The sequence below is a fragment of the Syzygium oleosum genome, unplaced genomic scaffold, assembly GCF_021117445.2.
Source record: "Syzygium oleosum isolate NSW1041296 unplaced genomic scaffold, Sole_v2.1 Sole_v2.16, whole genome shotgun sequence".
NCBI classification, from domain to species: Eukaryota; Viridiplantae; Streptophyta; class Magnoliopsida; order Myrtales; family Myrtaceae; genus Syzygium; species Syzygium oleosum.
In genome coordinates this window covers 5,183,695-5,199,166 of record NW_026607500.1, presented here as the reverse complement: position 1 = coordinate 5,199,166, position 15,472 = coordinate 5,183,695, and the positions used below count along the sequence as shown (strand labels likewise).

The window sequence follows — 15,472 nt, the reverse complement described above, 5'->3', positions numbered from 1 at the left end:
AACCATTTGCAGATCTGCGACCGTGATTGATTGGAGACGCCACAAGGGTATCTCGGGGATGGAGGACGGGTCAAGTTACCCCATATTTTGTGTGCCCCTCTTTTGTATAGCGAAGTAGGATACCCCACCACTATTCCCTTTTGATGTTGTGTATTTGGAATTATTGTTTTGTGCTATCCCTTTGTCATATTTTATTGTCTGGGTTGTTTTAAATTCGCTTCCGCTTGCCTTTATCGTTGGGTGTTTCGTTTGGGTCGGCGACGCGTCCTGGGACGTCGCGTTCAATACGACCGTTGAAGGGGTGTTGCGAGCCCGTTGGGGTCCGGGGCGTGACAACATGTGTACCAATTTGGAGTTTTTTGTGATAAAAAAATTAGTTTGGGATAAAATTATCACAGGTGTACCAGTTTGGGGTTTTTTATGGTATTAACCCTAAAAGAAAATCCACATCAGCCTTTTCCGCACTGACGAATATTACTGCACAATGTTCACTAGTTTTAGGACGTAAATGTATGATCTAAAACTTTTATCACGCAACTATACTCAACATATAAATTTTAGGATTTCTTGTGCGATTATTCCTAGAGTTTAGATGAAATCAGTAGGCTACAAGGACAAGGTTGCTAATTTCGAAACCTCAAAATTCTCGATGAGGCGAGTGGAAGAAACTAAGCAAGGAGAATATATGTCCAAGAAATTTATACTTCTATTTTTCTTTGTTCACCAAGTCTAGAAATACACATCATCCCTTAAGCTCCTCCTTTTCTTCCACAATTTTCTTTATTCAAGTGAACTAAGCCCCACGCACACTGCATAACCTACAATGCGAGACCGTTTCAATACGTCGATTTCTTAATGCTATCAAAATCCAATATGCAATCAGACAAATTGTGTGATATTTTCTTTCTGAAATTAATCACGATGTTTCCTAGAATTTTCTTATTTGAAAGAGACAATGCAAGCAATGAACTCATCTTTTTACTTCTTCCCTAACTTTCCATATACTTCGAAAAGAAATTCAAAATCGAAACTGGATTTAGACCGATAAATTTAATTAGCAATGCCAGTGCATTTTCGTCTATGGATCATGGAACTTGCATGGTGTTAAGTTTAGGTGGTTTTATAATGGGCGACAAAACTTTGGGTTAGTTTTTCCCTTTTTCTTTTCTTTTTTTAAAATCTAATTTTTAATTTTTTTTAATTTTTATTTTCTTTATTTTTCTTTTTCCTTCTTTTTCAACCGGTCACTGGCCATAGGTGAGGGATGAACTCGCCTAAGGCCAGCAAGGTTTGAGCTCGAGCTTGTCGACCTCTAGGGAGGCTCAAGCCTCGCCGACCTGCCGAAGAAGAAGGAAAAAGAAAAAGAAAGAAAAGATAAAAATAAAAATTTTAAAAAATAAAAATTAATTTTAAAAAACGAAATGAAAAAATAAAAAAATTTATCAAAAGGAGTGCAAGGAGGAAAATCAAATCGGATTTTCTATACCAAATGGCGGAAAATATTTTCTAGTTTATTTTTAGATTTTAGTCAATCACCGGAAAATATTATCATTTCTCTGGAAAATGACTTCCTGCAAAATACATTTCAGAAATCTCACGTTTCCGTAAAACACACGATGACTTAATCAACAGTGTGATTTTCTAGTATTGTGACTAACAACACATATTGACTTTTGTCTTTGATCGTGCTCTTTCCTATAATTTGCATATGAAAAAGTCGGAGAACAAGCTCTTATACCTACTTGATGTGACCCTTACAAGCCCACGGCATTCGGATGTATAGTAAAAATAATTCCTACTGAACTAATAATGTTTTCATTGCTTGTAATTAGCATATTCAACTAATCTTGGAAATTTCCCGGTGATCTCTAGCAGACATGCCTTGACAATATGACATTGCATGACTCATATGCTTCTAGACTTGGAAAAATTCAACTCGACTTAGATATCAGGAGCTGATCAAGACCACGACCACCATTATGTAGAATTCCAATGCTCTTAATAGGACATTGCCTTTCAATTCCACCATTATGTAGAACTGAGAACATTCATCTTGTATATATTCCAAAGAACATAAGTCAAACCATAACAGCTTTCTTTAAGCCGGTATTTTGTCTTCTTGTCCTGGAAACATCTTTCCTAATTGTAATATTCATCATTTTGCCGAAAATATATCGAGGTCGATTCAAACTTCTTCTTTTTTTTTGGTCTAAGAGGTCGATTCAATTTACTAGCATGAAAAGCTAGGCAAAAGGTCGAGTGTAAATTGGTAAAACCATTCTTTCATAGAAAAAAACGATTTAGAGTTTCAAAAGCATCTAATTTGCCTATAAGCATATTCATTTTGATTTTAGGAGAATTTCACAAAGTTTGGAAGTCAAGTTGAGAGCATAATTTGTTGAAAGATGCATATTTTCCTTTATCCTTAATAAAAACTTTAGAGATGATCATAATATAATATTGACATAGAAGATACCTAGTATATAGTCCAAAGAAGTATATAAATCAACCCCTATTGTCTTTCTTTAATTCTCTTTTTTGTCTGTTTGTCCTGGAAACATCTCTCGTAATTGTAATGTACATCAATTTTAAAAATGCTACGCATGATGTGTGGTGTTTGAATGATACATATGCTCATCATATGTAGTAATTGAATATGACAAGTGTATGACATGCTTAAATGACATGTGGGACAATCGAATACAACATGTACTATGATGTGGAACCCAACTAGCATCTAGGGTAACATGGGGATCGAACGAAAAAGTTTGAATGGAAAATTTCAAAGAAGGGTCCGAAGTGCTCTCATTTTCTTAAATAAAACCCTAAAGTGGACTTTGTGTCAAATAAGTACATGAAGTACCCCCATTTTCTTAAATAAGAGCCTGAAGTGTACCTTATTTCAAATAAAGGTCTAAAGTGACCATGATAGTCTCAAAAAAAGGCCTGACCTCACCAGAGTCAAGGGCATTTTCATCTTTTAATTTTTTGGATTTTTTTCCTTTTTTATTTTGTTTTTCTTTCCATAAAAAAATTCAAAAATAAAAGCTAAATAATAAAAAAACGAAAAAACAAGCGGGAGGGTTGGGCCAGTCCTCCCCACTTGTGGCCGCCACCCCATCGCCGGTGGGGCAGCGGCGACGGCCAGCGGGGTCGCTGGCGAACCTCGGCCCAAATTTGGGAGAAGGAGATGAAAATATTAGTAATATTGTTGAAACAACTTATCCTAATTTTAGCATGACCGGAACCAACAATGAATACCTTTCGGACAGAGCTGTTTTGCCTCCTCTGCATGTTAGGTAATTGAGATAGATGCATACGTGTTTGGGCATATTGAAAAGTAGACGAGGCTATATATAGACTGTCTGTGAAAGACAATAGGAGTATCAAAGAAATAAGAAAAAAAATCATGTACTATCGGTACTACTGGAGATCACATTAGCTCTTTGCATGGTTTGTAAGTCCAATAGGTCACGCCATGTGCAGCAATCCTTGAATGGTAGCTTTCGATGCTTTGTCTTACTTTTCAAAGCTCTTCCACATTATAAATACATTGTAGTCATTATATCCTCCAAGTCTCTCTCTCTCTCTCACCCACACACTTGCCTTTTCGCAAAACCCTTTTCAATGGTTCGTCCAAGAATTTCGTATGCTGAAAAGCTCCTCTCTTTGGCTCTCTCCTTTTTCGTGATCCTTGCAACCTTCATCAACGGCCCTCACGTCGTGGTGGCGCAAATCAGTAACAACAGCAATCCGACAACGATCCCGGTGAACATTGGGGTGGTTCTTGATCTAGAGACGTGGGTGGGTCAGATGGGATTGAGCTGCATTAACATTTCTCTCTCTGACTTTTATAGTTCAAACCCTTGGTACAAGACCAGGCTCGTCCTCAACGTAAGAGACTCCAAACGAAATGAGGTTTCTGCTGCTGCTGCAGGTTCTCTCTCTCTCTCTCTAGTGTACTGACTAGTCATAGAGGGTAAAGTACATTATGCAGTTGTTTGTGTGATGTAAGATAAAAATAATGCTGGTTCCATCCAGAGCAATATGCATTCTCGTGGCAGAAATTATCAGGAAAAGGACACTACAAGTACCATAACTTTCATGTGGCACTCACTTGAGTGCCATAACTTTTTTTTCCGATCATTTGAGTACTATATAACTTTTCAATCGATCATTTAAGTACCATAACTTTTTTAAAATGTTCACCACAATTGTTATGTCACGTCGGATTTCCGGCACTAGTGTGAACATTTGAATTTTTTTTTGGCACTTTAGTGATCGATTAAAAGTGATGGCACTCAAGTGAACGTTTTTTTAGAAGATACAACACTTATGTGGTAAAAAAAAAAAGTTATGGCACTCAAGTGAGCACCGTGCAAAAGTTATAGCACTTGTGGTATCCTTATCCCGAAATTGTCTCTCCAAGAAGAAACAACAAAGGTTAATTTTGCACTAAACAGCTGTTAAGTGCATTATTTTCAAAGGGGGTTTTAATCATTGTGAACAAGAAGTTAATCATCTTCTAATAAAATCAAAGATAACAAAAATTTGGTACTTAAGATTCAATTTGATCTCTTTCACACTGGGAATGAGGATGGTCTCAACGTCGAAATACTTCAATATATCCCTTCAGTCTTGCGGTTGTATGAAACTGACAACTTGACGCGTAGCTTGAGAGGATTCATGGGGTTTGGTCAATCCGCGCCATGCGGTGCATCTTGACAGGATTTGTCTTTGGGCGTAACATTCGACCGTGGAATCGTCAAAGTTATTTATTCCTTCCAATTCTTGGAGTTTATTTTTCATAAAGCTATAATAAGAAATGATATTGCAAGATACAATCCAATTGTAATAGCTTGATGGAGATAGTTATTTCTTAGGGTCTTGTTTTATGGCACTCTAATGATCGATAAAAAAGTTATGACACTTCTGGTGGTCTTTTCTGCTTCATAGAATATAAACATGGGGCTTGGATTCTAGAGTAAAATTTCTTATGCCATGAGATAAAGAAGGTCAACTTGATCATTTTTGGGCCAATTTTTCCCCTTTTATTTTGTTCTTAATTTACTGTTATTGAAAGAATTAGTTTCTGCTTGGTTTGCAATATATATGGCAAACAATATCGAAGGCGACAAAAAATGCCCGCAATCAGTTGAATAAATTATATCTTTAGATAGTATCAGGTACAAGTTCTTTTCCAACTTCATACTCCTATTCTCCTTTTTCTTAAACATTTCTATTTCTATAATATGGCATCAAGTTTCGCTGCCTTCTGATCAATACTATGCCTTTTCCAATAAGAATTTCCATTATCTGACGTGTTGTTATTGTTTCACCGTCTTTTCTGGTTCATCCTTGTAGCACTTGATCTGATAAAGAATAAGCAAGTCCAAGCCATAATAGGCCCTCTAGGTTCAGTGCAAGCAGACTTTATCGTTCATCTTGGAATCAAATCCCATGTGCCCATCATCTCTTTTTCGGCTACTAGTCCTTCCCTCAGTTCGATTCGGAGTCCGTACTTCATTCGAGTTGTGCAAAATGACTCATCCCAAGTGAATGCTTTAAGCGCAGTGGTACAAGCTTTTGGCTGGAAAGAAGTAGTCCTCATATATGTGGACAATGAGTTCGGAGAAGGGGTCATACATTCTCTTACCGATGCTTTGGAAGAGGTCAACACACGAGTGCCCTATAGGAGCCTCATTCCTCCTTCAGCCACGGACAATCAAATCCTGCAGGAACTCTACAAGTTAATGATGATGCAAACGAGGGTCTTCATCGTGCATATGTTACCTACTCTTGGTTCTCAGCTATTTGCCAAAGCAAAAGAGGTGGGAATGATGAGGGAAGGTTATGTGTGGATCTTGACTAATGGAATCACTAATCTATTGAGTTCGGTGGATTCATCAATTATTGTTAGTTCGATGCAAGGAGTACTGGGCGTCAAGACTCATGTCCCAGACACGCGAAACCTGGCCAACTTCAAGATCCAATGGAAAATGAAATTCCAACAAGACAATCCATCCATCCTCAATCCTAAGCTGAACATTTTCGGATACTGGGCTTATGATGCTACTCAGGCTCTGGCAATGGCTGTTGAGGAAATGGGTACGACGAATTTTACCTTCCAAATGTTGAATGCTTCGACAGATGCAACAGATCTCGACACTATTGAGGTCTCTCAAAATGGTCAGAAACTTCTCCAAGAACTAGCCAATACGAAATTTACGGGCCTCACTGGAAATTTTAGCCTCATCGATGGGCAGCTAGAGTCGTCAGAGTTCCAGATTGTTAATATTGATGGAAATGCTGCAAGAGGGATCGGGTTTTGGACACTAGAAAATGGGCTGAAAAGAGATTTGAATTCATCCAACACAAGCAAATTAAAATTCCACTTCTAAGAGTAATCTCAAATCGATAATATGGCCAGGAGATTCGACCTTAGTTCCTAAGGGTTGGGAGATTCCCATGAGTGGGAAGAGGTTGCAAATCTTAGTTCCCGTGAAGGATGGTTTCAAACAATTCGTGAAGGTGACTCAAGATTCTAGCACGAACACATCCCAAGTCACCGGATACTGTATTGACATCTTCAAAGCCGTGATAGAAAGATTACCTTATGCTGTGGCTTACGACCTTATTCCGTTTGCCTTGCCTAATGGAAGTAAGGCTGGCAGTTACAATGACATGATTGATCAAGTATATTACCAGGTGAGATAACTCATTGCAAGTGCTTGATTTCGTTGGATTGCATGTTGAAAATTACTATGCTATCATGTGGTTGACAAAGAAAACATTTACATTCCTTTGGTTGGAACAATATTATGATGCAGTGGTGGGTGATACAACGATCATTGCAAATAGATCATTGTACGTGGATTTCACCTTACCATACACCGAAACAGGGGGTGCGATGGTCGTGCCCTACAAGGATAACAAGGGCAAGAATGCCTGGATTTTCTTGAAGCCACTCACTTGGGATCTTTGGCTAACCACTGGATGCTTCTTTGTGTTTATAGCATTGGTCGTGTGGATTCTTGAACATCGGATTAATGAAGATTTCATGGGTCCGGCCGCACATCAAGTTGGCACAAGCTTCTGGTTTTCCTTTTCAACCCTGGTCTTCGCACAAAGTAACGGCCCATCACTTTAATATATCAATCGACCATTACAATTTACATAACATTGTTGCAGAATTTATGTGGTTACCCTTAATTTGGATTGCAGGGGAGAGAGTATTTAGCAACCTAGCAAGATTTGTTGTGATCGTATGGGTTTTCGTGGTACTTATACTAATGCAAAGTTATACGGCAAGCTTGAGCTCTCTTCTGGTGGTGCAAAATCTTCAACCAACTGTGGCTAATGTGGATCAGCTCCTAAAGAGTGGAGAAAAAGTGGGTTATCAACATGGCTCTTTTGTTTATGGAATGGTAAGGCAAATGAAGTTCGACGATTCCAGACTTTTATCTTATCGGTCTCCTGAAGAATGTGATGCGCTCCTTTCCAGTGGAAGCGCAAAGGGCGGGATTGCAGCAGCATTCCATGAAGTCCCCTACATTAAACTTATTCTTTCTCAATATTGCAACAAATATACCATGATCAATGTAACTGAAGGGCCTAAGATGACAGATATCGAAAACATGTGGCTTAAATCGAAATCCAACTGTCTAGATTCGACCTCCTCAGTTTCTTCCAACAGCTTGGGTCTTGATAGTTTCTGGGGCCTATTCTTGATTGCTGGAGCTGCTGCTGTTTCAACTATCCTCATTTTCATGGTCATGTTTGTCAAAAGATATTGGCATGAAGTAACAACTTCTTCAGATTCATTGTGGGACAAAATTATTGCATTGGGAAGAAGATTTCAGCAAAAAGACCTCAATTCCCATACTTTTAAGAAAGGCAAATTTAGAGATAGTAGTATGGATGATGGTGGCAATGAGATTGTAGCTATTGAAACTTTAGAAAACACTAACTTTCCCCCGAGTCTGTCAAGCAACTCCAGCGAAATCGACAACGTTTTGACCAATGAGCAAGGCACACCATCTACTGAACAAGGACTTCTTAATCATGTAGACGAAGGGTGGCCCGGGATAGCAATAAACGTGGAGCTTACCAATGTAAATTAAGAGAGGGACATGCCTCAACGGTACTGAGAGAATCTCCAATGTGCGTTGGTAATCTCAAATGTCTCGATCCTCTGGAAGAGCATGTTTGTTGTCATAGTAGTTGTAATCTGAGATGAAGTGTAGCAATAGCTAGCAAGCATTATCGATGCAACACTGAGTATACTGTTAATGTTGAATAGGCGTATGGTTAATCATGATGCTGGATTGTACACGTTTCATTTGAACTTTGTAGATATAAATTGGGAAAGCCTGGCAGAATGGGCTTCGATGGTTGCACCACGTGTCTTTTACAATGTATTCACATATTTCATATAAATGGACATGATCAATTGACTCATGTAAAGCGCTCATAAGTGTTGGCCTTAATCTTAGAAGATGCCATGCCTACCATATTTACGCCAAACTTATCTTTTCTGAAGAATGTTTGTAGAACTTTCGACACGCGAAGCCACTGAACCCACTGTGCTTACGGGACCCCTCTTCACACCTCCCATGAACGTCACTACAGTGGTGAAGGTGGCTATTCAAGCCGCTACCGATCCCATCTTCTCTTTAGGCATTGTCGCGATCTTACCTAGGATGCACCACCTAAAGGTTCGGCTAATGGGTTACTATGACTAAACCTAGCTCAGGCTATCCCAAGTCCATACCAATTCGCGACTTAAGGTCAAGTTATCTAACAAGCAAAATCATTTTCATTTTGAAGTCGCCACTAATATATTTTTTGTGTTCGATTAGAAATCCAAGTAAAGTAGAGGGAGTTATACTTTACTACTACGAACTAGAGATTATGGATTCGGGGACTTGATTACACTAAATTACTCTAACACCCTTTCGGTACCTTTTCTCTTTTATGAAAAAACATTTATGCAAGTAGTTTGCATTAATTTTAATTTACTCCTAACATATGAAGTGATCAAGCGGGTGTGCAACCATTAATGAAATACCCAATAAAACAAAGCAATAAATAAATTGCAAGGAAATGAGATACACTTACCTTGAAGAAATGAAAGCATCTGCAATATTAGCTAGAAAATCACATCGTCATCCTAAATATGATTTCTAATTAACACGCAATTTCACTCAAATCTTTTTTAGGGTTTTCTCTTATTTAAATGAGAACTAACATATATCAAATGCATGTAATGCAATTACTCTAATGTGATGACGTACAAAGCATGTCTATTCTAACATGACACGTAGCAATTAAATGACCTAACATGCAATTTCTAATGACGGTTAAAATTGATATGCAACTATTTCAGATTGGCCAATTTTCCGTGCAATTGCGAATTACATCTCGAGCATGAGATCGGATTAATGATTTTCCGTGCGATCGCGAATTGTATCTCAGGCGAGAGATCGGATTGACGATCATAGCACGTTATGAAATTAGGAAATAATTCCTAATTTAAAAGCTATTCGGGAATTTCATGGATATGATGATATCAATCAAAGGTTCAAACAAGATTGCAATTTCACACATTAGGCTACAAAATATATAAAAACCGATTTAATGAAAATTCTTACCTAATTTGCGATATCGCTCAGATAGCGTTTCCGAACTCGAATGAACAGAAATCATGGGAATCATGGACTGATGACCAGCGAAGTCTCACATGACTCTTGACTCACGGCTGTTCCGTGGTGCACAGCTCGCGGATGGGTGGTCGATAAACAGAAGCAACATCGTTGTGGGGGCTCGGGTTACGACTGATTGGCTCGTGGTGTGGCCGAGCAGAGGCGTGGCTAGACTCCGCAGTTGCCGTTCATGGCCAGAGTGTAGGTTCTCAGAAATCCGGGATGTGCGGCTGGTGTCGAGTATTGATGAACAATGGTACGATGGTGGCACAGTGAACAAACCAGCGTCAACAAACAAGGTGAAGCGATGACAAAGAACTACAAGCAATAGCACTCAAATATGTGAGAAATAACTCAAAGAAAAAGTTCACTTTTTCTCTTTTCCTCTCCCTGCTTCGTGAAAGTGGTGTCCTTGCAGAGGAGATAGACCAATTTGCCCAAGTTTTCTTTGAATGCCAGAATTGCTGTAGTGGAGGCCTTCTCCGGGGGCACGTTTTCCTTGAAAAATGTTACGAGTCTTCCCATGAGGGCCTTCTTCGTGTAGTCTGTGTATTATGGCCGAATCCTACGATTTCTCCTCTCTCAATGTGGCCGCCCCACTCTCTCTATTCTCTCTCAGTGTCGTGTTTTCTATCAATTGCGAATGAAGCCCCCCGATTTCACTTGTGTGTGTCAGCTTTTATAGGCGAGAAGACTGGGTTGTCCAAAGATGTCTCAAATATTGCTTTCCTTCTGTGTCCGAAGAAGATATCCTCCTCAAGCGGTGCATAATTTGCTCCTCGGAATGTAATCCCACCGCTCAAATCTTTTCGCATGTTAACAACTCAGCCAAATATTTTTTTTCCTTTTTTGGCTTTATTCACCCCGCGTACCCATGAATCAAAGATACATATGAAGATGATATGTATCCTATGTACGATGCTTCCTTTCTATAGAGAATACAGCCAGATACAATTAATTTCCTTCCCTCTCGGCCCACTCCGGAAATGCAATATCCCCTGGATGACATGGGAACTTCGGCCATCAACTTGATTCGAGTCTATTTGCTTAAGTCTATCCGCCACTGGTCCAATATAAATGCAAACTATATGGATTTAATTTTCTATTAATGCAAATGCTCTTAAACTATATGCGATTTAATTAACTTATTTTTGTCAGGGGCCAGGGCCGGTCCCTAATTTTCTATGCAATAAATTATTAAATAATTAGCCAAAATTTTGATGTCAATAGGCATTATAGACGTCCAATGCTCTCATACAGCCAATCGAATTTGAAGTAGAAATGGTTCGACCCCTTTCCTCTTTATTGGTTCAATCATATAGAGTTGTTAATAGCATGACCATTCGGATGTCGTTTTCAAATCAAAAGCTTTTTTGTCTGTGCGGACCAAGAGATTAATTGTTAGTTCGAACCTTAAAGGTAATAAAGGCACTTGGAAGAGCTAAATCCTTTGTATATTGTAATTTTTCTTTCTTTTTTTTTGTGGTAGAAAATTTTTCTTCTTTGAGTCATTGGTAATTATATCTTATATTCAGTGAAATAATTTCTTCAAGGATAATTACATTGGGCAAAGAGTGAAATGGCTCTGTGTTGTTCTCATCCTCAAAGTGATAGACGGACTCCAGAATCATCTACTTTCGACGCACGACCAAAATGACATATTAAACCGAAAAGTTGAGGGGATTGCAAAGATCAATAGGGCATGCAAGACGTTTCAATTATATCATCAGTTAGTTAGGGGTATGGAGTTTCCAATCAGCCATAGTTTCTTCTTTTACCTTTTCAATTGATCAGGCATTGCAGTTGATTAGTGGGTCAATTTCTTCTTCCTCTCATTTTCCTCTATGAAAATGACACAAATGGTCTCTATATTTTGGTCCAATGTGTAATGTCATCCCTGAACTTTTAATTTATTCAATATGGTCCTTGAATTTTGGCCCAATGTGTAATGTCATTTTTGAACTTTTAATTTATTCAATGTAGGTTTTGAACTTTTGGTACATGTTCGATATAGTCCCGAGACTATATGAAAATGTTCAATATTGTGCTCCCATTAGTTTAACTTCAAGGACAACATTGAACATTTTTCATATAGTTTAGGGACTAGATTGAATATGTACCAAAAGATTAGGGAACACATTGAACAAACTAAAAGTTTAGGACTACATTGCACATTGGGCCAAAGTTTAGAAACCATTTATGTCATTATCCCTTTTCACTGGCTTGAACTTTAATATATGTTCATTGATATCAGCAACTACATATTTGATTCAGATAAAGCTAAATATCGTTCATAAATGAAATAAGAGAAATCAGAGACCCATTTCAGTATATCAGATCAAGGCAAAACTTACATTGGATTTAAGAAAAACACATTCTTCAAAGTACAGAATCCGCTACAAATGGACTACCAGGCAAACTGCCTAGTAATTAGGAAGGTACGAACGCAAGATACTAATTGCAATAAGTCGATGTGGTGGTATATTTCCTTGGGATGCTTGCCGATTTACATATAACTTAAGTATAGATTGTAAAATACCAAGAATTCTAAAAGTCCATTTTTTTTTGGTCGAAATAGAGATATCATTTCATTAAACCCGGGCTCACCTACAAGAGTAAGGGGCATCAAAACACAGGATTTCCCAAAGAGGGGAAGGGGGGTTACAAACCCAGTTTCGGGGGAGGGTCTTACACCTTGACGCCTTTACAACCCAGTCTGCTAATCTATTTGAGTCACGGGTGCAAAGGACCAATTCTAAACTCTCAAAAAAAGCCAAGAGGCCAATACAATCAGTGATAATTGGCTCAACATCCCAAGGACAGAGGGAAGAATCTCTCAAACAGCTTATCAACGTTGAACAGTCAGACTCTAGCATTAGTTTTAAATGAGGCCGATCAGCAAAGTGTTTGAGGGCATAGAGACAGGCAAGGGCTTCGGTTTGAAGGGCGGAAGATGCTCGAACTGGTCGCGCAAGGCCTTCCATCAATCTTCCTTCTGAATCGCGACATACTCATGCAATTGCCCTTTCCATGGTCCCTGAGAGGTGAGATCCATCGATGTTTATCTTCAGCAAACCAGGGTCTGGTGGTCTCCATCTCGGTTTTAAGTTCAGTGGTATTGCTTCACGCTTTAAGTTGCTTCTATTCCACTTCGCGTAATTACAATGCATGTCTAGAGCCGATTCAATTATGTTAATTGGGTCTGTCAGCTCATGATGGAATACTAGGGTATTACAGGCTAACCAGATTTTCCAGAGGGTGACTGTAATGATCTCGAAAGGTATGTTTTTCTGGGTCATATCATTGTAGTTTTGCAATCACTCCTCAAATCTAGTGACTTGTTGGTGAGAAAAGTGGATGTTGAAATAGGGATTTGACCAAACCTGCTTTGTCTTGTCGCAGAGAAGGAATAGATGCTCGACTGTCTCGGGCATTTTTCGACACAATGGGCAAAAAGGTTCAGCTAATACTTTTCTCTTGAACAAGTTTACCCTTGTAGGTAATGCATCTTGGCAGACGCTCCACATGAAAAGTCTGACTTTTGGGAGTGTTTTTAGCCTCCAAATTTTGCTCCATAGATCATTGGGTATTTGGTAGGAAGAAGAGGGCTGCCCAGAGCCATGTGTGTTCTCATTCTTTTGTAGCTCATTGTATCCGCTTTTGACAGAATAACAACCGGACCTATTTGATGACCACACTAGCAAGTCTTCTTTCGAGGTAGATAGTAGTGGAATAGCTAGGATTTCATTCACAACTTCTTCATCGAATAAGTTGTGTAAAAGTTTCTCATTCCATATATGTTCCGTTGGGGCGATCAAATCTGCTACTATGTTGGGTTCATGTTGGTTTTTTGGTCCTCCTAATTCGCCCCTTTCTAGCCATCTATCTTCCCTGATTCTAATATGTTGCCCGTTACCCACTTTTCATCTCACCTCCTTCGAAATGGCATCTCTTCCCATAAGATGGCTTTGCTAGCCCCACGATGGATGAGAACCCTTAACTGCATGCCAGAAATCGATGTTTGGAAAGTAACATCCTTTTAGAACTTTGCACCATAATGTATCTGAAGTTTGAGAGACTCTCCAAGCTTGTTTTCCTAGCATTGCTTTGTTAAACGTGATGAGGTCTTTGAAGTCCAAACCTCCTTTATCTTTCCTTTGCTTCAGTATCTCCCATCTTCTCCAATGAAGGCTGGCTTTTGATGCATGTGTTTTCCACCAGAATAAAGCTATCTTCCTCTCTATGGCCTTGCAAATGGACACTGGGATTTTGAAAATGGACATCGCATATTGTGGTAAAGCCTGTACGACCGCTTTTATCAAGATTTCTTTACCCGCTTTGGAGATAAAACTTTCTTTCCACCCTTCCAACTTCATGTTTACTCTCGCCAAAATCCATGCGAACATCTGTTTTTTTGTTTAACCCCAACCGGAGGGGATTCCTAGGTACTTCCCCATTTTGTCAATCTCCGGAACTCGCAATTCTTGGGCCATATTCCTTCTCAATTGATGTGGACATCCTGAACTGAAAAAAACTCCTGATTTGTTGAGGTTAATTGCCTGACCTGTTGCGAAGCAGTATTGATGTAGAATAGAGGATAAGTTCTGGCATTCACTAACCTTTCCATCCACAAAGAAAATAGAATCGTCTGCAAAAAGTAGATGGGAAAGTGTCGGACAAAACCTGTTGAGCCTAATTCCTCTGACACTCTCATCATCCACAGCTTTCTTCATGAGTGAGGAGAGTACATTTGCAACAATTATGAATAAGTAAGGGGATAGAGGGTCTCCTTGCCGAAGACCTCTCGATGGCGCAAAGAAAGGAAGTGGTTCTCCGTTAAACTTGACACTAAGGGAGGTTGTAGTGACACATTGCATAATCCATGAAACCCATCTCGCACTGAAACCCATCTTAATCATGCATGCCTCAAGGAAGTCCCACTCAACCCGATCATAGGCTTTTTTCATGTCCAACTTGAGGATGGCTTGAAATTTCCTTTTCCTCTTCCTGATTCTTAGTTGATGTAGGACTTTTTGAACAACTAGGATATTATCTTGTATTTGTCTGCCACTAACAAAAGCGCTTTGCTCCTCCGCTATCATATTAGGAAGCCAAGGTTTTAGGCGATTTGCCAAGACCTTGGATATAATTTTGTAGCCGAAATTGCATAAGCTAATGGGCCTGAACTGGTCTAGTGTTTCTGGGCTAGGCTTCTTAGGAATCAGAACAATATGGGTTCTGTTCAGGTTCGGGTCAAGATGGCCAGATTCAAAGAAAGTTCTCACCATAGTGAATACATCGTGTTGGATGATGTCCCAATGTTGTTGATAGAATAGCCCATTTAAACCATCTGGTCCCGGTGCTTTCTTTGCTCCCAACTGGAAAGTTGCTTCCTTTACCTCCTCCATTGATACACTTCTCAGTAGACTGCAATTCATTTGATCCTCCACTAAGCTAGGACACTGTTCTAGTACTGGGTGAAAGTTTCTTGGGCCTTCGATGGTGTATAAAGACTTAAAGAACTGCTCCGTCATATCCTATAGTTGCTTTGGATCTCAACACCATTCCTCATCCGTTAATTTTAGCATGGAGATCTTGTTTCTTTGTCTTCTTTGTACTGTGGTTGCGTGGAAAAACTTGGTGTTTTTGTCTCCCCATTGCAACCAACTTATCCTTGATCTCATTCCCCAAAATATTTCCTCTTGTTTCCCGAGTTCATCTATTTGCTGGTTCAAGAACTTCACCCTCTCTCTATTGTGGTGCACAAT

The 15,472-nt window shown here is 39.2% G+C and overlaps 1 pseudogene; it reads left to right on the top strand.

The window, feature by feature from the left end:
- The first annotated feature begins 3,593 nt into the window (after window positions 1-3,593).
- Window positions 3,594-15,472, top strand: part of LOC115671564 (glutamate receptor 2.1-like) — a 101,047-nt pseudogene continuing 89,168 nt past the window's right edge.